The sequence below is a fragment of the Pantherophis guttatus genome, chromosome 8 (genome assembly GCF_059756535.1).
Source record: "Pantherophis guttatus breed Tessera chromosome 8, ASM5975653v1, whole genome shotgun sequence".
Taxonomy (NCBI): Eukaryota; Metazoa; Chordata; class Lepidosauria; order Squamata; family Colubridae; genus Pantherophis; species Pantherophis guttatus.
The window spans coordinates 17,634,059-17,657,401 of record NC_142070.1 but is presented as its reverse complement, the minus strand read 5'-3'; the positions used below and the strand labels follow the sequence as shown (position 1 = coordinate 17,657,401).

At 37.9% G+C, this 23,343-nt stretch overlaps 1 protein-coding gene across 2 annotated transcripts in view; it reads right to left on the bottom strand.

The window, feature by feature from the left end:
* GRID2 (glutamate ionotropic receptor delta type subunit 2) overlaps positions 1 to 23,343 on the bottom strand; it is a 1,144,662-nt gene that overhangs the window by 103,409 nt on the left and 1,017,910 nt on the right. The gene's annotated exons all lie outside the window — the stretch shown is intronic.

The following is a 23,343-nucleotide window of genomic DNA, read 5'->3' as shown; positions in this document are numbered from 1 at the left end:
TCAACCTCGTGATCCGTCAGTATCAAACTCCAGGCTGTGGGCAGAGTTTGCCTGCAGTACTGCATTTTAACCACTGCATCACCAGGGCTCAGATACATTTATGCATGTACTATGTTGTTTTGTTTTTGATGTGGTTCTAACTATTGGTTGGGAGCTGCCTAGATTTTGATATAAGATGGACAGCTATATAAATGTTTTAAATAAATAAATAAAATAAATAAACTCTGTTTCAGAGAACCAATAGCTGCTATCAACAATTTATCACTAGTTTTGTAGTGAGAAGATATCAAAATGATAGCATTTTGATATCTCAGGATTGTTGAATATGTTCTGGGATAGGTTGGGAAGAAAACAAAACACATAGTATTTCAAACCCTGGAGATCATTTATGGAGATCAGTCTTAAACTCAGTGCAGGAAATAACAATTATAGGAATTTATAGTTTCCAGAAGCAATTGTGTGAATAATTGGACTATTTCTCCTGGATTGCTAAGGTCCTATAGTTCATAAAGTTTATAAAAGAGGTTTCAGCTACCACTTTTAGTTTACTGCCACTAAGTAGTCTATTTGACATGAGCTTAATCTTCATGTAATATTTGACACTAATCCAGTTTTTTCTTTTCTATTTTCTATGAAGTCTTCTAAGGCTTCGCTTTCAGATAATCAAATACAGTGGTTCAATCACTTATATGTTTTCTTGGCTCTCCCTTTTTCAGGGAGGCTGTTATTTGCATGCATGTGTTTAGAGAACATCCATCTATCATCTTTCTGTCTCTCTGCCTGTCAGACTCTTTTTCCTTAAACCAGATGGCTCAGTCCATACATGTTGAAATTGAACATTAACTGATTTTTTTTCAATGAGTATTTTATCTACAGCTGGTCTTTTCCTATTTGAGAACTTGACTGCTATCTGTCTTACCTCTCACTTTCTAATGAACCGAGTTCCTGAATATATGCTGCTATCATTCTATAATTCTTTTTATTAAAATGGCTTAGTATAGCCTTTTTAAAGTCTTTTAATCTCGCTGGCCTTTGTACGTTCCATAATTATTCTTGAGCATTTCCGCCGTAGCTGCATTTTCCTTGGAATTTTTCTGATCTTCTTTCCAATTTCCTATATTGTCATATTTATTCATGAATGAAGGCTAATATACGTGTCGCAGGATAATATTGCAGGATCCAATCTAGGTCGGTCACCAGGACCAGAGATTTAGTCTTCCGAGCTTTTGTATTCATGCTAGAGAGAAGTTTCTTGAAGATGGGCTCCAGCACAGTCTGAAAGCCCAGAAGACCAAACCTTTGGTCCTGGTGACTGAGCCAGATTGGATCATATTTATTCAATCTACTTGTTTTCTGTAATTCCTGATACTTTCATTTCTCCAACCTCTACATTTAAATCTCCTCTTTACATATGTTCTTGATATTGCATTGAAAGTTTCTTGCAGTTTGCCATCAAAGTCGTCAATGTCCTTTATCACTGTATGCGTAGTAGGTGCATTCACATGAATAACAATTATTTTAGGGGTATTCGTATTAGCCATGATAACATAAGCATAATGACATCATTCCACAAATGATAAGAAGTGTGTAATTTCTGTGATGACACAACACACATTATGTTCTTATCTTCTAGTCTCCTGAGAACACCTATGATGATAAGCCCTGAATATCTACTGAATACGACATTATCTATTTCCAGTCTACAACACAGTCCTTTCAACAGTTCCAAGAAGGCTCCACACACATTTGCACCACTCAGGTGACCCTGAGGTGACACAGATAAACCTCCAGGTGACCTTAACGACTTGCTAAAAGAATGCAAATGACCAGCTGTCTGCAAGGAGTATAAATCCTTCCATTCCCCACCATCCAGTCAGAGCTGAAGCTTCTTGGATGAGAAGCGAAATGTCTTCAAATAAAAACCAGAAAGTCCAGTTGCCTTTTGAAAAAGCACCTTTGGAACAACCATGACCTGGATGATTGAGAATCTCCATAGATATATTTAGTAATGACAATTTGAAGTATATTTGCAACTTCAGAATTTTATACGCCCTCAACAGTACAGTACCAGGGGTGTCAGAGTATATTCATGAATTGGAATAGAGGCATGGTAACAAGGTCAGCCAATGAATAGGCATAGCAACGAAGTCAGCCAATGGGAGCTGAAACAGAACTGAGTCTGTGCTGAGAATTGAAAGTGAAACTAGTCTCTCTACTGTATTCTGTGTATGTGAACTTGTCTGCTGCTCTGCTCTGCTGAAATGAAACTAACTGTTCTCTCCTGCCTTGTGTTCTGCCTGAAGAATCAACTATTGGTATTTTAAATTTATTTCATCTATTATTATGCATATAAAGAAGTTAATGAATCCATCTGAATCAGTTATCTGTGTGTGCTTCTGGAGTTGATTTTTGCAAGAAACTCTGATAGGCTGTGGGCCGGATGCGTCATGCACAGGCCATGCTCACCCGAGCTCTGTGAAGGGGAAAATGTCACGAAACGTCACATGACAGTAAGCTGACACTACAAGTTTGACACCCATGGTATATACCATGTAATTATCTGATGTTAAAGTAGCTTTTTTTCATCCACCTAAATTCACTAATTCCTAAAACACTCAATACACTGTTTCATTTCCATTTTGACCATTTCCAATTTTCATTAAGTAATTCTCTGTACATTCATATTCTAATGGTATCTGTCTTTGTAAAAAAAAAAAGGAGTTCCTCTTTTAATACTGACTCTATCAATCACAAGGCTTCTTTGCAAGTCTATCATTCCTTTCAGATCCACTTATGGAAACTCATTGTTTTTCCTATAGATCAATAACCATCTGGCATCCACACTTGTTCCAATGCTTCAATCATGTCCATTCAATTTTTTTGGGCAACTGTACAGAGGTAGTTTGTCATGACTTTTTATTTTTTATTCCTCTTCCAAGGTGACTTGGCTTCCATCATGTCTGCAGATTCCCCACTGTTCTTATGTTGTAGCTTGGCCCTTCTCATTTTGATTTTACTGGCAAGGGTGACTCTACAAAGAGTTACGATTTCTTTTTGCTTTGTTCACAGAGCCAATGAAGCTATTAAGTCTTCACACCTACCATATAAAGATGTAGGTCTTCAATTTTTCTTAAATTGGAATCATTTAATTCCAATTTAAATGGATGAAAAGCATGTTTTTGATATTTGCATGATTCCGTTTTAAAACTGCTACTCACCTTATGTATGTAGTACAGGCCTCTTCCTTTTGAAATACTCAATTGTTATCTTATTTGTTGTGTCCCAAGAAACACCTGTTCTTCAAAACATGCTATGTTGACATGTAATTGAATCCTTCAATTACATTAAAAGTGCATCAGATTGCCCAGTTTTCCAAACATATTAATCTATACTTTTAGAACTTTCTCTGGAGACTATCCATTGAAAAAAGCTTCAAAGATTCAGTAACTTGTAAGTAAGAGATTTTTGTGAGTGCCAACTCATCTGACTTTACAATGAATGGATTTCCAATACAATGCACATAATTTCTTTCCTTTATTTACTTTTAATTATTCTTTTATGTAAGTTTCACAAATTCTATGCTGGCTTTCTTATTGTAACAGATCTCCCACTCTCTATCTATTTAAAGTATAACTGGATATTAATTTATTCAGCTTTTATATTGCTCAATATGTTGTTTTATCAAGTTATTTCAATATTCTTGGTTTACCAGAAGTCTTTTTTACCCCTTACTCAGGAACTGGGGAATATAATAATAGCAATCAAGGCAGTTTATTCTGACAAATGTGAGTCAGAAGAAAGACTGCTATGGCTTAAAAATATTGAAAGTGACTGATAACATAATGTGAAAAGCAGAATAAATGCATACAAATGGAAGTTTTAGCTGTGCTGTCAAAGTGTGAACTAAATACAGTGTCAGAGACCTGCACTGAAAGCAGTGTGTACATATGCTTACAGTGGTAAATTACTAAATGCATCCCACTAAAGTGTTTGATGAATAAAATGATGTACATTGATTCTTTTTTCTTGGTACCAAATTTTGTCCTCCCTCCTTTCCTTTTTCCAAATGGACTTTAATTCAAAATGCCAAATGAAGTTATCTTGAAGCAAAAAAAGGAGGAGAGTTGAGAAGTGCTCCCTTTTAATAAAAAGCAACAAAATCAACAGATCTAAGGCCAAGACATCAAGTTTCACTGGGAATAAAATTGTATTACTAAAACTAGGTTTAAGTCAGAGCTAAAAGAAAACCTGGCTCCAATCTGAAAGTTGAAATTTGAATCTGGAAATATAGATTTCTACATCAAAATCTTTCAACTAAAATTCACTTAAGCTGAACAGGAATTACTTGAGGGACTGATCCGAAACCATGCCGTCTTTCATAACATCAGTGCTGATGGTTTCCCTTTTAAAGATTTATCTTTATCCCAAAGGGTGTGACTTTAGTTAAAAACCAGCTATAATTCATTTAAATACTACTGGGTTGGTTGGCAAATGTAATTAAAAATCTCAATCATTTCCCTCAAGGTAAACATCCATATCACAGGAACATTACAAAGGAATATGTTGAAAATTTGTTAATAGATCACAAATGGCCTTTTTACTCCTAGATATAAATTTAGCATCAGTTATCTCTACCAACCCATATTAAGAAGAAGAAAGGTTGCATATTAGCCGCCTGTCGTTTTGTACATAGGTGACTGGAGGTGTGACAGTCTCTCCTATGTCAAAATAGAGATGGATGACTTTGAAACTATTTTGCTTACTTATCTAACATTAGCTGTTTATAATGCAGTTATAATTACCACCACTGCACTGTACCACTAGCTGTGGAGTAGCTAATTAGCATGCATAGGGCTCTGCTCTGCTCTCAACTTGACTTGCAAAATTCCAGGAAATGTAACTATTGGTTCTCACAAGCCACTCCACCTGTTCCAGCACAATATTGGTTACAGGGGTGAAATCCAGCAGGTTCTGACAGGTTCTGGAGAACCGGTAGTGGAAATTTTGAGCAGTTTGGAGAACCGGTAGCAGAAATTTTGAGTAGTTCGGAGAACTGGCTGGCCCCAGAGTGGGGTGGGAATGGAGATTTTACAATATCCTTCCTCTGCCATGCCCACCAAGCCATGCCCACAGAACCGGTAGTAAAACAAATTGGATTTCACCACTGATTGGTTGGCATCCTTTTGGTCCATTTCACTTTCTTCTGACATGTTAACATACTTTTAAGAAGGGACTTGCCTACAATTTTGGAAATAACACTCCAAATTTACCACACTTACGAGAAAGGGACAAAACAACATTTATTTATCTGAAGCACTTATTTCTTAGTGTTTTGTGACTACAAGAACCCTGGTGAGATTACCTATTTTGGTTTCTTTTAAATAAAAAAAAATATGTTTGCTATGCATAAGCACAGAGTATCCAAGGATGGCATATTTCTATTAATAAGACCTATTCAGTTGGAGAAACTATGTTAAATCCTTCTGTCTTCAAGGACAATAGTTAAGGAAAAACTGTCTGGTTCCATGGTGACAATTACTCCCTTGGTAAAAATCAGTCTTCTAAATATCAATTCAAATTAAATGCAGCATCCCCTTCTCTTCCCCTCCCCCTTCCCTTTTTTGACTTTTAAGAATAACCAAAACAAAAACAAAAAAAATCTCCACTTTAGAAATTACTATACTCCATCTGTCTTTCTCTTGCTATCTTTCTGCAAAGTACTGTACTTCTTTTGTAGCGATTCTTAAGAATCAATTTTTCTGACTCGCAAGCAGAAAGAATGAAGAATTCTGAAGAGCGCTGCGAAAAAGAAAGCTTCAAAGACGAGTCCCTAAAACTCACAATATCCTCAGTGAAATATAGACATTCAGCATCAGCGTGCACATTTCAGAGGAAATTTAAATAAAAGCCTGTTATGAGACATTTGAAAAAAAGGCATTATCCCAAAAAAGGTTATTTCCCTCTCCTATTCCAAAATGTAGCAGTTGTGAGGTTGTACAAAACATGGTTCAGGAACCAATGTTAGCAAAAGAGCTGGCATTCATAACTACACATTATGAGTTTGGAACCCCCTCATATGAATTTTGCCTGTGTTATGAACTTACCAACTGGTTTGGACTAAACTGGTTTCTCTCTACTTCCCATATATCTGTATTGGAGTGAGAATAATACTACCCTATCTTGCACAATTGATAAAGCTCTTTGCGGTGTAGAGATTAAGACCCTCAACTACCATAACTTCAGGATAATCATTTTCTCACAATCCAAGCTACCATATATGATTGCTATGGAGGACAAAAAAAAAAAAAAAAAGGGAGAAAATGCTATGTATGAGCACCCTAAGATCCTGAAAGAAGATAGATAGATAGATAGATAGATAGATAGATAGATAGATAGATAGATAGATAGATAGATAAATAGACAGACAGACAGATGATAGCTAGAGGATGGATGGATGGATTGATGGATAAACTGATAGATAGATTGATAGATAAATTGATAGATTGATAAACAGATACCGTGTTTCCCCGAAAATAAGACCCTGTCTTATATTTTTTGAACCCTGAAATAAGTGCTTGGCCTTATTGCCATGCGCTCAAAAGCCTGATTGGGCTTATTATCTTATGTCTTATTGTCTTATTTCGGGGAAACAGGATAGATAGATAGATAGATAGATAGATAGATAGATAGATAGATAGATAGATAGATGTACATAATTTTTCAGACTCGTGAAATGCAGGTAGTCCTTGAAAAGTACATTATGCATATATTTAATAATATATTTAATATATTATTATCACATGTAATAATATTATTATATATTATTATCACATGTCTCAGCAGATGTCTACATCTAATCAACTTGGTTATCTCAGAAATAATTGTCTACTACTTAGGTGGAGAGCCACCAAACTCCTAAGGCTGAAGACTAGTTTGGTATATACAGTAAATAACTAGAAATGCAAATGGTTAAGCATTTGTATATTGTTACAAAGAAAAATGCAAGTCTATGAATTCATCAGGTGAAGCTTTATTTCACATTGTTTTACTGTACAGGTAGTCCTCAACTTAAAATCACAATTAAGCCCAAAAGTTCTCTTGTGAAGTGAGACAGTTGTTAAGTACGTTTTGTCCCATTTTAAGACCTCTCTTGCCACCATTGTTAAACAAATCATTGCAGCTGTTAAGTTAGTGACATGGCTGTTTGGTGAATCCTCTTTGATTCTGCTTGTTGGATGGTCGCAAAAGGTGATCATACGGGCCCGGCATACTGCAACCGTCATAAATATGAGTCAGTTGCCCAGCATCTGAATTTTGATCACATGACCATGGGGAAGCTGCAATGGTCATAAGTGTGACAAACAGTCATAAGTCACTTTTTTCAGTGTCTTTGTAACTTTCGACAGTCACTAAACAAACTGTTGTAAGTCAAGGACTACTTTTTCTAAGACTATGTCCAGTTATCAATGTCGATGCTGTTTTTACATGTGAAATATAGGTGTCTATATACTTTTAGCCAGGGGTGAAATGCTACCAGTTCGCACCAGTTCAGGCGAATCGGTAGTGGCGGTGGTGGATGGTTCGGCGAACTAGTAGCGGTGGCAGGGTGAGGCTCCGCCCACCCGCCTGGACGTTGTTACTTCCTGTAACATTCGCAGAGGGTCTAAAATTGCACATGACGTGCGTGTGGCGCGCACACTTCTGAACTGGTAGGGAAGGTAAGTAGATTTCACCCCTGCTCTTAACAAGAAATACATGCTTTCAGTGCATGAGGGAAATTAAGCAAAGCACTTTTGAACCTTTCCCATAATATTTTAGGATTTCTAAAACCTTCTCAGGGCCCCCAAATAGTCTATTTACCTTTTCCACACCGCTCTTCAATTTACTGGGGGCTTGCAAGAATATATTAATAGCAGTTTTATGATTCTCAGAAGTCTGATATTTGTACACGGCAAATAATAAATAACAGAAGAAACAGAATTCCATTCTCTTCCAGGTTATTAACAGACATATAAAATTATGTATTTAGTGGGGTGCTTTTCCAAAAGTTGCTGAAAATAGAACTGCATCATTACTTCTCTTTCCTACTTTTATCCACTCACTTGAATCCCAACCTTAAACCACTGTTCTTTGAATGATGTCTCTGGTAAAGTGGAAGAATTCTCGTTCATCAAAAAGCTGGCCAATTAAGAGATAAATAAGAGCTATGGTAACCTTTTAAAGTTTTCTCCATGGGCACTGAAAAGCAGAGAAGAAACAAACAGGATGCAAATTGTTATGTATTGACTGTACATAGTTGTGTTAAGCCCTGCTAAAGTGAAACTAACCTTTAGAGGACCCTAACTGTTAATTCCAACTGTTTTGGAGGGAAACCTGATACATTCATATTTGGGCGGGCTTTTTCAAATACTATGATTGGTTAAGGCCCTGTGGGCCTAGAGTACAAATTACAGGCAATTGCCTGCTGTTACTCAGTTCCAGTTTTAAGTCAATAAATGCTGTTGTAGCTACGCTTGTCTGCTTCTTGCCTACTGAAGCCCACTACACAATACAAATATTTCCTTATTTTTTCAAAATTGGGCGGCATATAAGTATGATAAAAATACATAAATAAATAAATAAATTCGTTGTGTGTCCAATCACACTTGGCCAATAAAAAATTCTATTCTATTGTATTCTATTGTATTCTATTGTATTGTATTGTATTGTATTGTATTCTACTCTACTCTACTCTACTCTACTCTACTCTACTCTACTCTACTCTACTCTACTCTACTCTACTCTACTCTACTCTACTCTACTCTACTCTACTCTACTCTATTCTGCCATATAAAGGTGCATTTCTTCTATGCCAGCTGTAGGTTAGCTTCTTCCACTGGATCTGACAGCAGCCACATTTGATCAGATCATCCATGCAGCATTTGCAATTTTTTTCTTTAAGATATTCTGTTCTCAGAAATAATATTTCCAATATTTGAGGGGCTGCCACAGAGAGGAAGGGGTCAAGCTATTTTCCAAGGCACCTGAAAGGCCAGACAAGGAATAATGGATGGAAACTGACCAAGGAGAGATTCGACCTAGAAAAAAAAAGAGAAATTTTCTGACGATGAGAGCAAATCAACCAATGGAACAGAAGTTGCCTTCAGGAGTTGTGGGAGCTTCATCCCTGGAAGCTTTCAAGAAGAGACTGGATTGCCATCCGATCAGAAATGGTGTAGCTTGGGGAGGGGGTTGGACTAGATGACCTACAAGGTCCCTTCCAACTCTGGTAATCTGTTTATCTAATAGTTTCCTAGCATCCATCTCCCCAGACATTTGCCTCACTCTGTATGAACAAAGACCAATTTGTCTTTGGTGCATATGCTCCAAGAATCATAAGATACAACACTTAGTGATAGTCATAGGATACTAATAAGCAATCAAATCATACTAGGAAACAATAAATACAACATAAGTTGTAAAGATACAAGCAACATGGATATAGCCATAAATGGGAAGAGGTAGGTACTAGTAAGGATGAGAAGAAGAATAGTAATACAGTCTTAGTAGTTAATTTGACAATGTTGAGGGAATTATTTCTTCAGCAGAGTGATGGTGTTTGGGAAAAAACTGTTCTGGTGTCTAGTTGTTCTGGTGTGCAGTGGCCTATAGTGTCGTTTTGAGGGTAGAAGTTGAAACAATTTATGTCCAGGATGTGAGGGGTCTGTAAATATTTTCACTGCCCTTTTTTTGACTCCTGCAGTATACAGGTCCTCAATGGAAGGCAGGTTGGTAGCCATTGTTTTTTCTGCAGTTCTAATTATCCTCTGAAGTCTGTGTCTGTCTTGTTGGGTTGCAGAACCAAACCAGACAGTTATAGAGGTGCAGATGACAGACTCAATAATTCCTCTGTAGAACTGGATCAGCAGCTCTTTGGGCAATTTGAGCTTCTTGAGTTGGCGCAGAAAGAACATTCTTTGTTTTCCCTATGTTTCACTCCCCACACTCCCTCACAAACCAATTAGAAGATGACTTTTGATCCTTTTCACTTTTGCTGGTATCAGTATGCCAAGTCCAAGCAAATAGCTATAAAAGATACAGGTAGTCCTTGACCTATGACCACAATTGAGCCCAACTTTTCTGCTGTTAAGTGAGACATTTGTTAAGTGAGTTCTGCTCCATTTTAAGAATTTTCTTGCCACAGCCGTTAAGTTGTTAAGATGGTAACCCAGTTGTTCAGTGAATCTGGATTCCCCATTGGTTTTGCTTGTCAAAAGGCTGGAAAAGGTGATCACATGACCTTGGGGCGCAGCAACAGTCATAAATATGAACCCATTGCCGAGTGTCTGAATTTTGATCACATGATCATGGGGATGCTACAAAGGTCATAAGTGTGAAAAACGGTCATAAGTTAATTTTTTCAGTGCCGTTGTAACTTTGAACAGTCACTCAATGAACTGCTGTAAGTTGAGGACTACCTGTAATCAGTTCTGCTTCCAGATAACCAGTCAGGAGAATTCAGAAAGTGGGACTTAGATGCTTGGGTACCCAACATTTCTTTGCTTCCACTCTGTGCAATTGTGGTTAAAAAAAAAAATTGCTAGTGCACTTCTCTTCCCATTTTTGTTAGATGTTATAGGCATCTGCCTGGCCATTTACAAAATCTGTCTGTTTGTTGTGGTATTGGAAGGATACCATGGCAGCATATCCCTGCAGCTGCTGACAAGAAGATTGGATTCATTAATAAGGTTGTCTGTATTCTCTCCTGGTGTAGTTAATTTTCGGGATTTGACAAGCAAGAACTTCAGGAACTTGAAGTTGAAAAGTTGGAAAGCACAGCAAATCAACAGCGAGAAGAAATAGAAGGACAATGGATTTCCCAGAAGCAAACAATAAAATAAAAATCCTTAGGTATGATAGGAATACTTACTATAGGTAAAGGCTCCTCATACATATGTGCTAGTTGTTCCTGACTCTAGGGAACAATGCTCATCTCTGTTTCAAAGGCGAAGAACCAGCGTTGTCTGAGGCATGACCAAACGCCAAAGGCATGACCAAATGCCAAAGGCACATGGAACGCTATTACCTTCCCACCAAAGATGGTCCCTATTTTTCTACTTGCATTTTTTACGTGCTTTCAAACTGCTAGGTTGGCAGAAGCTGGGACAAGTAACGGGAGCGGCACTAGGGATTCGAACCGCTGAACTGCTGACCTTTCGATCAACAAGCTCAGTGTGTTAGCTACTGAGCCACCGCGTCCCCCACTTACTGTAAGAGGTTGCAAAAATCTGCATGATTTTTTTTTTTGCAGCTCAGATTTGGTATGCCAACATTTTGTTCTGGTTTCAGATTAAATCGGAAAAACTTCAATTCAGCCTTCAATCGTATCAGTGTCCTGGGGATGGGCAGGTTTAAAGCTAAACAGGGAACAGCACAAAAAGTCTGCAGGTTTCGTTTCGCTTGCAAATCCAGCTCTTTTCTATATATATATATGGAATGTTAAGTGTTGGACATCATCTGATGCTATACCAAAAGCAGTAACATGAATCTTACATGATTCTTACAACTAATTGCAACTCACAGATATGGCGGCAGTCCATGGCTGACAATATAAATACAGTGTTCAGATTCTTCAGATGAACTGTCATTACGTTTGCTGTATTCTGCTTAATGGATCATGAGTTCTTTAGGATTAATATAAGCAGATGTTTCATTCTCCATTGTTTTGCTGATGAAGACGTAACTCTTCCTTTCCTTAAGTGTAAAATAAATGAATTTACTCTATTTACTGCCTCAGAATTCACATCCAACGGGTGGCCTCTGGCTTTAAAATGTAGGTACCCTTATATATAAAATACATGGGGGGGTGAGTTGGGGATGTGATCTAGCGAAATGAGACAGAAGAGGAAGATTGCTACTTAGATTCTGCCAACTCTTTTGTACTGAGCAAAGTGAAATAAAGGTTGGATGTAATGGTCTCTGCAAGAGACAGAAAAGAAATTGAGAACAAAATGACATTCGGTCCCAATCAGGCTGATGGAACCACATGAGATAACTGCTGATGGATATCTATACCTTCTAATATCCCTTTCAAGTCCTGCAACCTATCTCCAAATCCTTCTATGATAGTTATGATGGTAGTGGTGGGTTGAAAGAATGAGTGAAGAATGCTATCTGTGCATGTCCGATGAATGAGGGTTATCCCAGTTGCCTACCTAAAGTAAGAGGCACCTATATCAAGTCATAGCCATATAGGAAGGTGATCAAGGAGGATGACTATAAAAGGGCAGGGGTGGGATTCAGCCGGTTTGGATCGGTTCGGGTGAACCGGTAGCTCCGACGATCAGCTGGGCCCATCCACCCACCCCTATGCTACACCAACCTATATTTCCTTTGTTTGAAGCCCAGCTGATAGGCACGGTAGAGCAGAGTGCCGTGCCTCAGCTGTTTTACTCACCGGGGCTGCAGTAGAAGGGAAGTTTTAGAGCTGTTTTCAAACACCCTGCGCGCAGGCAGAGCGAACCGGTTGTTACACTGGTTGAAACCCACCATTGTAAAAAGGCATGATTTCATACTCTCTTGGTAAACCACCTTTGTATTTTAGTATGAAAACTACTTTTTCTTCCTCTTCTGCCATATCTGTCATCAGATGTAGGCGATCCTATTTTTTATCGATTTTTATCGAAAAAGTGCTGTTAGATTCAAAATCCCTTAGATTTTGAAGCTATGATGTTTTTCTTCTTCTGCCTGGATCTTGTTTGCATTCAATATTTCCCTGGAGGATTAAGTGAAGTATGGCGTATGTTTCTGGGTGTCGTATCACATGTCCAAAATATTCTAACTTTCTAAGAAAACTACATGGATAGATAATATAAAGCAATTGATTACATGGTAATCAATAATGGGCCTCTCATGTCAGATGGCATTTAACATACTATTAAAGAAAACCTAAGAATTTTTTTTGGAATACTAATGGTGTTCATGATGCAGCTAGATTAGAGACTTCCAAATGTTAATTGCTGATGTCCTTTGGCAGGAAAGGAAACTTGCAGACAGAAGATCTTACTATTTATGACATAAAAATAAAAGATGGTTCAGTGTTATTTTCATATACGAAGAACTAAAAAAGTACTCAAGACACAATATAATAATGATGAAATAATATAAATTATACTTTGTGAATAGCCCCATAATATGATAGTTATCCGAAAAAATTGATGACTTTATAGCCAAGTTCAATCTGACCAACGCAAGCAAGATATGTTGCTTGTAGTTGGAGACTGAAATGTCAAAGTTGTAAATAATAAGGCAGACTGTATGATAAAAGGAAAGAGAAAGTAAGGAGGACACTCATTTATCAATTTGTCAATCCAATGATTCTTTCCATTGCTAAACACAGTCTTCAAATAGCCTTTCCTAAAAACTTTCCAAAGTTTACATGGCTGCCACAAACACCTATTAATTTCTTTTTAATATTAATGACTTTCTCAATTATACAGCATTCATCATAATAATTTCTCTTGTTCCTCGCCCTATTGTAAAATCAGTTTAAACACCTGGCACTTCACTTTCCGGGAAGGGCTCTAATCTGCACTGGACGATCCTAAATATTATTTTTCTAGACATCTTTAATAGTGCTCAAAGGATTTAGGAAAACAAGAATTTCACAATATCCCATTGTCCTCATGTGAATCCTATACACAGGATAGGAAGCCCCATCTGGCTGGATCATAGCAAAACACACTAGCTCCACATATTGTTGCATTGTTCTGCCCCACGGACCCAAAAGAATGCAGCACACACAAAATCTATACAAAGTTTATTTTACTCAAATAATTCACTCTTTTTCAAACAAAGGCTGTTAATAAACTTTCTTAACAGCCTACAAGAATTCTAAAATAAGGTAATCACAATCTTACTAGGGTTGGCAGAAAGCCCAGAAGCAATTTTGCAGAGAATCCAGACGCAAAGGAGAGTGAACTAAAGTTGTTCCCTACAGCTTGCTGCAATCGGCGTTCCTCCTTAAATAGGCTAAGGGAGTGCCAATTAGCCCCAAGCCTTACTCTCGAGGAGACCTCCCCCTGAGGAGCCACTCCTTCTTTTTGTCCTCTTCACTTAAAGGAGCTTCTTGAGGTTCTGAAGGCCCTGGCTGAATCCCTGCCTCTGGCACCACATCTTCTCCAGCCTCCTCATTGTCTGACTCGAGTGCCAGCTGCACAGGCTGCTGGTGCAGCACCACACCAGCCTCCTCATTGTCGGAATCAGCTACAATCTGCACGGGCCGCTGACAGGCCACAACATGCATATTGTACTCTGTCTTTATTTATTTAGCTGAATATATATCAAGAGAAGCTAGGATGTGGTTTTGATACTGGAAAAAGAAACTTCAATAGCCTGTACTACGCGATGACATTATTTTGATAATTAAAAAATGCAAATGATCAAACTCTAGTAAGAAAAATCAACGAGCACAAAAATGGCTGCCATTTTAAGCATTGAACTACACCATTCTACATATTTATTTTCTAAGAATAGTGTCTAAGTTTCATGGGGTGTCCAGAAGCATTATTAGAAGTAAAGATTAAGACAAAGTCTGGCGCTTTGCTTTGCAACAAGCTAGCTGTATGCTAATTTGTAAAACCAAAAGTATCTTAACATAAAATCAAGAGGTGGACCGTGGAATTTGATAGGCACTAAGAGAGCTGTCTGCCGACAGGTTTTGGTCATGGACATATATGGTCCTTTGTAAAATTGGGTGTGATGTTGTGATATGTCACTGGGATATTTTGCTTTAAGCAAGTGAGACTCAGGATTATTAGGATGTGGTTTCTTTTCCAACTTTGTTGACATTTCATACTTTTAATTCCAGTAATATGGAAGACGGAAACTACTGGTAGTAATACTATGTATGTGTATGTATATGTGTAAATCAATCAATCAATCTATCTATCTATCTATCTATCTATCTATCTATCTATCTATCTATCTATCTATCTATCTATCCTCTTAATGTCTCCATCTCTTTCTTTCTCTCTGCTTCTTTTATTATACATTTTCTTTTATTATACATCACATTTCCATTTCTGTATCAAGTCTCTTTTAAGTATACATAGTATTATACACCCTGATTGTAACCATTGTTCTCATAATTATACAATGTAGTCTCTTTTAAATATACATAATCTTGTACGTCCTAGTTATAACTGTTATTCTCATAGTTATACCATAACACTCTATAAGTGTCATTCTATACATTTTATAGTAGAGTACAGTCCAATGGTAAATATTACTTATAGTAAATATGCATCTATCTATCTATCTATCTATCTATCTATCTATCTATCTATCTATCTATCTATCTATCTATCTGTATTTATTTCTATTTTGTTAATCTTCTTTTGTTATTAAGTTACTAATCTCTGCACCATTATCTAACCATTTGTACAATAAGTCCCAGGTTAAGTAATACTCTGATTCCTCTTTATCCTTAATTTCCATTGTTAACCTGTCCATTTTGGTGCATTCTAATATTTTTTTTATTACCTTTTCCTCTATCGGTATACTTTCATTTTTCCAATTTTGTGCATAAGTGATTCTCGCTGCTGTTATTACATGTAACATTAAGTATATAATTCTTTTGTTGTATTTCCCCAGTAGTATACCTACTAAGAACAGTTCTGGTTTTAGATCTTTTTGTTGTGCTGTCATCTCTTCTAACTATCTTTTTATCTTTGACCAATATTTTTTTTTTGCCATTGGACAGGTCCACCATATATGGTAATAGGATCCCGGTACCTGTTTACATTTCCAGCACTCTGGTGACAGATTTTGGAACATTTTTGCCTTTCTTGCTGGTGGCAAGTGTCATCTATAGAACATTTTGTACAGGTTTTCTTTGTATGCTGTTGACATGGTTAGGGTCTCTCTCTCTCTCTCTTCTATGCCTTAATCACATATAAACAACAGCATACAGTTGGATTTAATTTTAATAAGAGTATGTGTGACAGCTGGATCATAATTTTTACCTATTGTTTGCTTTTAGAAACATATGGTTGAAAATTATACCCATATTTCCAAACCAGATTTGTTGGGGTTATAGCTTTCCAAATTTTAAAAGTTTGGCTTTAGTGGCTAGAAATATTGGAACTTGTAGTCTAACAACACTCGGAGAATACGTGGTAGAGAGAGGCTTTGGCATATAGCTAGTCAATTATGAGGGAGAGAAATCTGTGAGTAAGAAAAGGAGGCATGTCCATTAAAGAAAGGAGGAGTAAGAGTCGGAAAGAATAATGTGCTCGCTCAGGTGGGCAATATGTATATTTGGTGTTGGCTACTAAGCTAGCTGTGTATCATGATCCTGAAGAAATACAAGAAGCAAGTATGTACAGATACTCAGAATGTGCTTCCGCGTTATTCATTAAACTGTGCACAGAGGCAGAAGATGCAAAGGAGTCCCTTTAGAGGAAAGTTAATGGCAAACACCAGCTCAGTGAATTATTCTGATCTCTTTAAGACTTTCCAAATGAGTCACAAAATCCTTCCGGCAGTTCTCTTCTCTTCCCCCATTGAACAGTTAGGCTAATTTGTATTAGGCTTAATGTGTTTCTTACCCTGAAATGCCAACGGTTTGTAAAATCCACCTCAAAATTTGTCCAAGCAAAGTATTTCCCTGGTGTAATTTGTTTTATTAATGATTACCTCCAGTTTCACATCTCTTTCTATTATCTTAATGGAATTTACAAATGGCCTAATGAAGTTTAAGTAATCTTCAAACAAAAAATGCTGCAGTTCCCCCTTGGAGAAGAAAGTAAACCATAACCTCTCTAGCTGGGATAGTATATGAACATAAAGACATCTCCAAATTAAATTAAGATAATGATGCTGGGTAAAATGGCATTTTAGCTCCAGAGTTATCTGATCCTATTAAAATTAAGACTGCAATCCCATACTTAGTCACCCAATTTTATTTCTGCCAAGTGCTGTAAGTAGAGTATGCAAACAATAAAAAATTTAAAGCCCAACAGAAGGCAAACTAATGCTTTTCAGTAGTTATGAATTAAAAATGTGTGAGTAACATTGTGGGAAGAAAATATTTCATTGTCCTATTGCCTATTCCATTAAATACATTTTTGCACATTACAATTTGCTAATTTCTTTTTTTGGAATTTGCCATATGTGGTAAGAGCTGTGGTGGTGCAGAATGCAGTATTTCAAGTTAACTCTGCCCACAGCCAGGTGTTCGATCCTGACCGGCTCAAAGTCAGCCTTCCATCCTTCTTGGTAAAACGAGGACCCAGATCGTTGAGGGCAACATGCTGATATTGTAAACTGCTCAGAGAATGCGGTAAAGCACCATAGGATGATATATAAGTTTAAGTGCTATTGCTATATGTGTTGTCAGAAACAGGAAATGTTTGATCCAAGGACATTGTGGGAAAAATGCTTTTATTTAACCTTCTCGTGTCTCCTAGGAGGCTCTATGAAACTGTAGTAACTTAACAAAATGTGACATGACATAACGAGACACGACATGACATGACATGACATAAAATATGTTGCTGTGAAATTTCAGGGGCCCATCACTGTTCTAGCTCCACATTCCACTCTGTCTACTTCCTTCAATTTGGTTTTCTTTCTTTTTGAACATCCTCATCCAGATTTTGTCTTACCTTGACCCTTTTTGAATTCATCAGTCATTTAACTTTCAGCTTTTGGATTTAACCTCCACCCACCTCAGAAAGAAAGATCCCTTTCTTAGTCTAAGCTTTCTCCACAATACAAGATCCAGGGGTGGGCTGCTCGGGGTTCGGAGGGATTTGGGAGAACCTCTAGCTAAGATTCTGTGCAGTTCGGAGAACCCCCAAATCCCATTCCTGGCTGGCCCCGCCCACCCTGCCCCTCCCAGGAGTTGTCATGTGGCCCATTTTGGATGCAGGCAAGTGCAGGGCGTGCATGGAGATTCAAAGAGGGCAAAAACCGGGCCCACCAGAAGTTCGGGAAGGCTGGAATCGGACCCATCTCTGGCCTCCAGAGGGCCTCTGGAGCCTGGGGAGACTGTTTTCACCCTTCCGGAGGCTTGAGGAAAGCCTCTGGAGCCTGGGGAGGGCAAAAACACCCCCCTGCCATGGTGCAGGAGGCCAACTAGGCCATGCCCACCATGGCCACGCCCACCCAGCAATTGGGCAGAGATCCCCTTGCTAAAATTTTTGAAGCCCACCCGTGAAGATCCTATGTCATGGTCACATAGGATTTCCTAATATTACAGGGTGGCAGGCTCCCAGTATTCCCCTGTATTTCATATCAAAGAAAGCACGCCTTTCCTCCTCTTATCTTAAGAAAGAGGTGAAGGCATGACTCACTGATGCATTTTAAACAGATCTCCTTCACACGGAAGAATTTGAAGTATTGGAGTGAATGTTTGCTAATTCCACTGAGGAAAAAAAAAATTGCTGCTTCTTAGAATTCAGAGGCAGCGATTCAGCTTCCTCATCAGAGAGGCAAAGGAGGATTTGAAAAACCCACATGAGAGCAGTCATGGAAAACTGTGCCAAGGGAGCTATGAAAACCCTCTCTCACAAGAATGCTTCCCATTGATGCATCTGCTTGCTAAAAACAGCTTTCCACTTTAAAATCAGCAACATTCCTACTGGCCCTTTCTGCAACTATGGCCCCCTGGTCTCTTAAGGCTCAGTTTTCAATACTGATCATCTAATTATTTTCTCATTATGCTAATAACTCTCATCTTTAGTCTCTTCTAGCTCTAGAGTTCTCTCAAACATCTGCTCATCTAGGGATTCATCCCAATATTAAGTAAGCCACTACACTAATGTACCTGGATACAAATCCAATTTTTTAAAAGATGAAAATCAACATCCTACATCAATTTCCAAATGTATAGAAAGAATACATGTGCATTTTATGAATAGTGCATTCATGGCTAAATTATAGGAAAAATATGAATGGTGAACGGAAATCCATGATGCATGCGCTTTGACTATAAAAATGTTATATGCTTCGAAGATGCTACTTATCCCTATATTTGCACAGTAATATATACCATATGTAAATATTCCACTGGAATTCTCTTTAATTTTTCACCCTCTAGGATCTGTCAATATTTGTGCATTTGGCTAGAGCAGGGGTGTCAAACTCGTGGCGTCATGTTGTCATCACGTGAAGTATCATGACTTTCCCCCCCCTTTTTTTAAAAATTTGATTTATATGCCGCCCTTCTCCGAAGACTCAGGGCGGCTTACAATGTGCTCAGCAATAGCCTTCATCCTTTTGTATATTTATACAAAGTCAGCTTATTGCCCCCACAAACTGGGTCCTCATTTCACCTACCTTAGAAAGGATGGAAGACTGAGTCAACCTTGAGCCTTGGCGAGATTCGAACCCTGCAGTAATTGCAGGCAGCTGGTCTTAATAAGCTTAATAACAGGGTGCCTTAAACCCCTGTACTACCAAGGCTCTTTTGCTAAACTGGGGGCGGGCATGGCCAGCACTTGATGCATCTGGCCCACGGGCCATGAGTTTCACGTCCCTGGGCTAGAGTATTTGCCACTAAAAAACTAATTTTTAGATCAGATAAAATTGTGCATATGTATAACCTGAATTATAATAAGAAAACTCTAGTATAGGTCACTGCATTTTTCTTCAAAAAATACAGTTCAGCTGAACATGAAGAACAAAGCACCAAACTAGATAATATAGGGAAAATACACACACACACACACACACACACACACACACACACCATATAATTGTCAACCCTGAAGTGAACACGGCTGAGGCCATCTTTGAGGCTTCGGGGTTGCCACACAACAGAGGGAGAGGGAAAATAGTTAGATGGGGTTTTTTAGCCAAAACAATAAAGCTTTCCTGTGGGAACCAAGGACATTCTCACAAGTGGCTGGCCAGAGGAAGAGTGAAGTAACCAAGCAACCGGCCAGTTCCTGGATTGGACAGTGTGACCAGTGACTTGGGGGGAAAAGAGAAACTTTTAATTAGGTGAAAGCCGTGGGAACTTTTAGAGTCGGCTTTCACCAGTCGTGCTAATACGATGTATAAATTAAAACTGTTATTTGAGGAATTTGCCTGCCTTGGAATTCTACTTTCTATGGGTGTATTACTTGGTATGCTGACAATAATAATTTAATATAATAACTAATAATATAATATAATAATTAATATAATATAATATAATATAATATAATATAATATAATATAATATAATATAATATAATATAATATAATATAATATAATATAATATAATATAATATAATATAATATAATAATATAATATAATATAAAGTCAGGGTTCCAAGCAACACCCACAACTCCAAGGCAATAGATTTCTCAATGTTCCACTTTATTAGAGATGTCATGCTGGCACATCTGGGAAAACCCAAATCTGAAAACTTCCAGGTTTTTCCCACCCAGTTGAACATTCACAACCCTGCTCCACACCCACAAGTTCATCACATGGTCCAATCCATCCTTCAAGCTCAACTGGAAACAACCCCCAGTCACTCCCATCCAGGTGCAGGCAAATGTCCTTGACTCCCAGAACCAAGAATGTTGTTATAGCTATCTTTCCACCGCTCCAACAAAAAAACCCAATTTCCCAGGCTAAAATATGTGGCAGTCAGGAAGCTAAAAGAGAGGGGGGAAAATGGCTTCCAAAACTGACAATAATATAATAAATATTTATTTATTTATTGGTTCGATTAATATGCCGCCCTTCTCCGGAGACTGAGGGCGGCTTACAATGCACTAAGCAATAGCCTTCATACTTTTGTATATACCTGCTTAGTAGGGCTTTCGGGGGCCCCCAGGCGGTGTTCTTTTTTATACAAAGTCAGCTTATTGCCCCCACAATCCGGGTCCTCATTTTACCTACCTCGAAAGGATGGAAGGCTGAGTCAACCTTGAGCCTGGTGAGATTCGAACTTGCACTAATTGCAGGCAGCTGGTGTTACTTAACAGGTTTTTTTTTATTATTATTATTATTTGATTTATATGCCGCCCTTCTCCGGAGACTCAGGGCGGCTTACAATGCGTTAAGCAATGGCCTTCATACTTTTGTATATTTATACAAAGTCAGCTTATTGCCCCCACAATCTGGGTCCCCATTTTACCTACCTTAGAAAGGATGGAAGGCTGAGTCAACCTTGAGCCTGGTGAGATTTGAACTTACAGTAATTGCAGACAGCTGGTGTTAATCACAATGCTTTTAGTCTGCTGAGCCACCAGGCCCTGTACTGTACAGTACTATCATATCATATCATATCATATCATATCATATCATATCATATCATATCATATCATATCATATCATATATCATATCATAATCATAACAACAACAACAACAACAACAACAACAATAATAATAATAATAATAATAATAATAATATATCATATATTTAATGAATACAGAGGGTATCAGATGAGGAAAAAGAGCAAGGCTATTAAGGAAAACAGGTAAGAAACATGATCTTGCTTTCTGTGTATTTTTGCAGATATAAATCACATGAAAACAAAGGGCTGTTAAACAGGCCGAAAGTGATAAACTTATGGATAATATGGCTCAGCTGCAGTACAAGAAATACCTTCTGCAGTTTTTTTAATCCATTTCTGTAGAAAATAATATTAACAATGCCACATAAAATACTTCCTTATTTAACAGAATAGTCTGAGAAAAACCTAAACATTCAACACAGTAACAAGGCGTATAAAGCCACCCTGCGCTACGCGGTGACTTGTAACACAGGCTACAACCTTAATATGATAAAAAATGATGGCTGCTCAGCACGAGACCTCACGCTGAAGCTGCTGTTGCGGAATATATGCTTATATTATAATATATGCATATTTCTAAGGGCAGTTTGGAAAGAGGCATGAGACAATGCAAAATGTATTCAAGAGCATGATTTACACCTCTACGGGAGATAAGTAAAAGCTATGGTTTGAACTTCCAGATGTTCAGGTTTCGTTCTGCTTTTTTTGTGCCTACTCATCCTTCCAATTTGCTGTTGTTCGTTTATTGCAAGCAAGACCCATACAAAAGCAATACACAAAAGAGCTAAGCATAACCATATATACACTATCCCAATTAAAATGATAAGAATATTTATGATGTGAATTTAGAAAGTATAAACAACACAACAAGAATTAATTACTTAGTTCCATATCCCCTAGTTTTGAAAAGACTGTTCTCCAGATTATAGGCTTCTGTTATATATGTCACTTTACTGTAGAATCTGACTAAAGTATTAATTCCATAGGTCAACCCTGCAATCCAAACCCACTAGAAATTAGTCTCTTACATGCTTTTCCAGTACTGCCCAAAATTAGCAACAGACACGGTGCCACCTTTGTTGTTACACCCTGCGTTATAGATGTATTAGCTTCCAGTGATAGAATAATAGCTTTAACTATTTCGACAGCACAATATCAATCATAACAGTATAGTATAGTATAGTATAGTATAGTATAGTATAGTATAGTATAGTATAGTATAGTATAGTATAGTATAGTATAGTATAGTATAGTATAGTATAGTATAATAGGGTAGGTTGGGTAGGGTAGGGTAGAATAGAATAGAATAGAATAGAATAGAATAGAATAACAGAGTTGGGAGGGACCTTGGAGGTCTTCTAGTCCAACCCCGTTCTAAATTCTAAAGCAAGTTCTGTAAATTCAATTTATGCAACCATATAAAGTCTGTTTACAGATTGCAGAGAAGTAATAAACTATATTTGGCCAACTCACATATTATGCCAATACACGGTCAATCTTTTTATCCACAGAAATCTATAGTCACTCCTAAAGAAATCTCTAAAAACCTATATTCACAATCCATATGCACCTCTTTTGCAGCCATCCTATATAAGCACCAGCCCGTGATAGAACTTTTTTCTTTCTCTTTTCCAGAAAGCACATTTACATGGCTTTAAAATTTTGAACCACTGTTTTAAATAGAATTGGGACAGGCCCAAGATCTCTCTCTCTCTCTGATCAGATTGGCCATTGCTGATATCCACAGTTACAATATTGAGATCTGGATGATCAGGGGTGAAATCCAGCAGGTTCTGACAGGTTCTGGAGAACCGGTAGCGAAAATTTTAAGTAGTTTGGAAAACCGGCAAATGCGACCTCTGGCTGGCCCCAGGGTGGGAATGGAGATTTTGCAATATCTTTCCCCCAGGAGTGGGGAGGGAATGGGGATTTTGCAGTATCCTTCCCCTGGACTGGGGAGGGAATGGGGATTTTGCAGTATCCTTTCCCTGGAGTGGGGTGGGAATGGAGATTTTGCAGTCTGCCCCGCCCACCAAGCCCCACCCACCAAGCCCCACCCTCA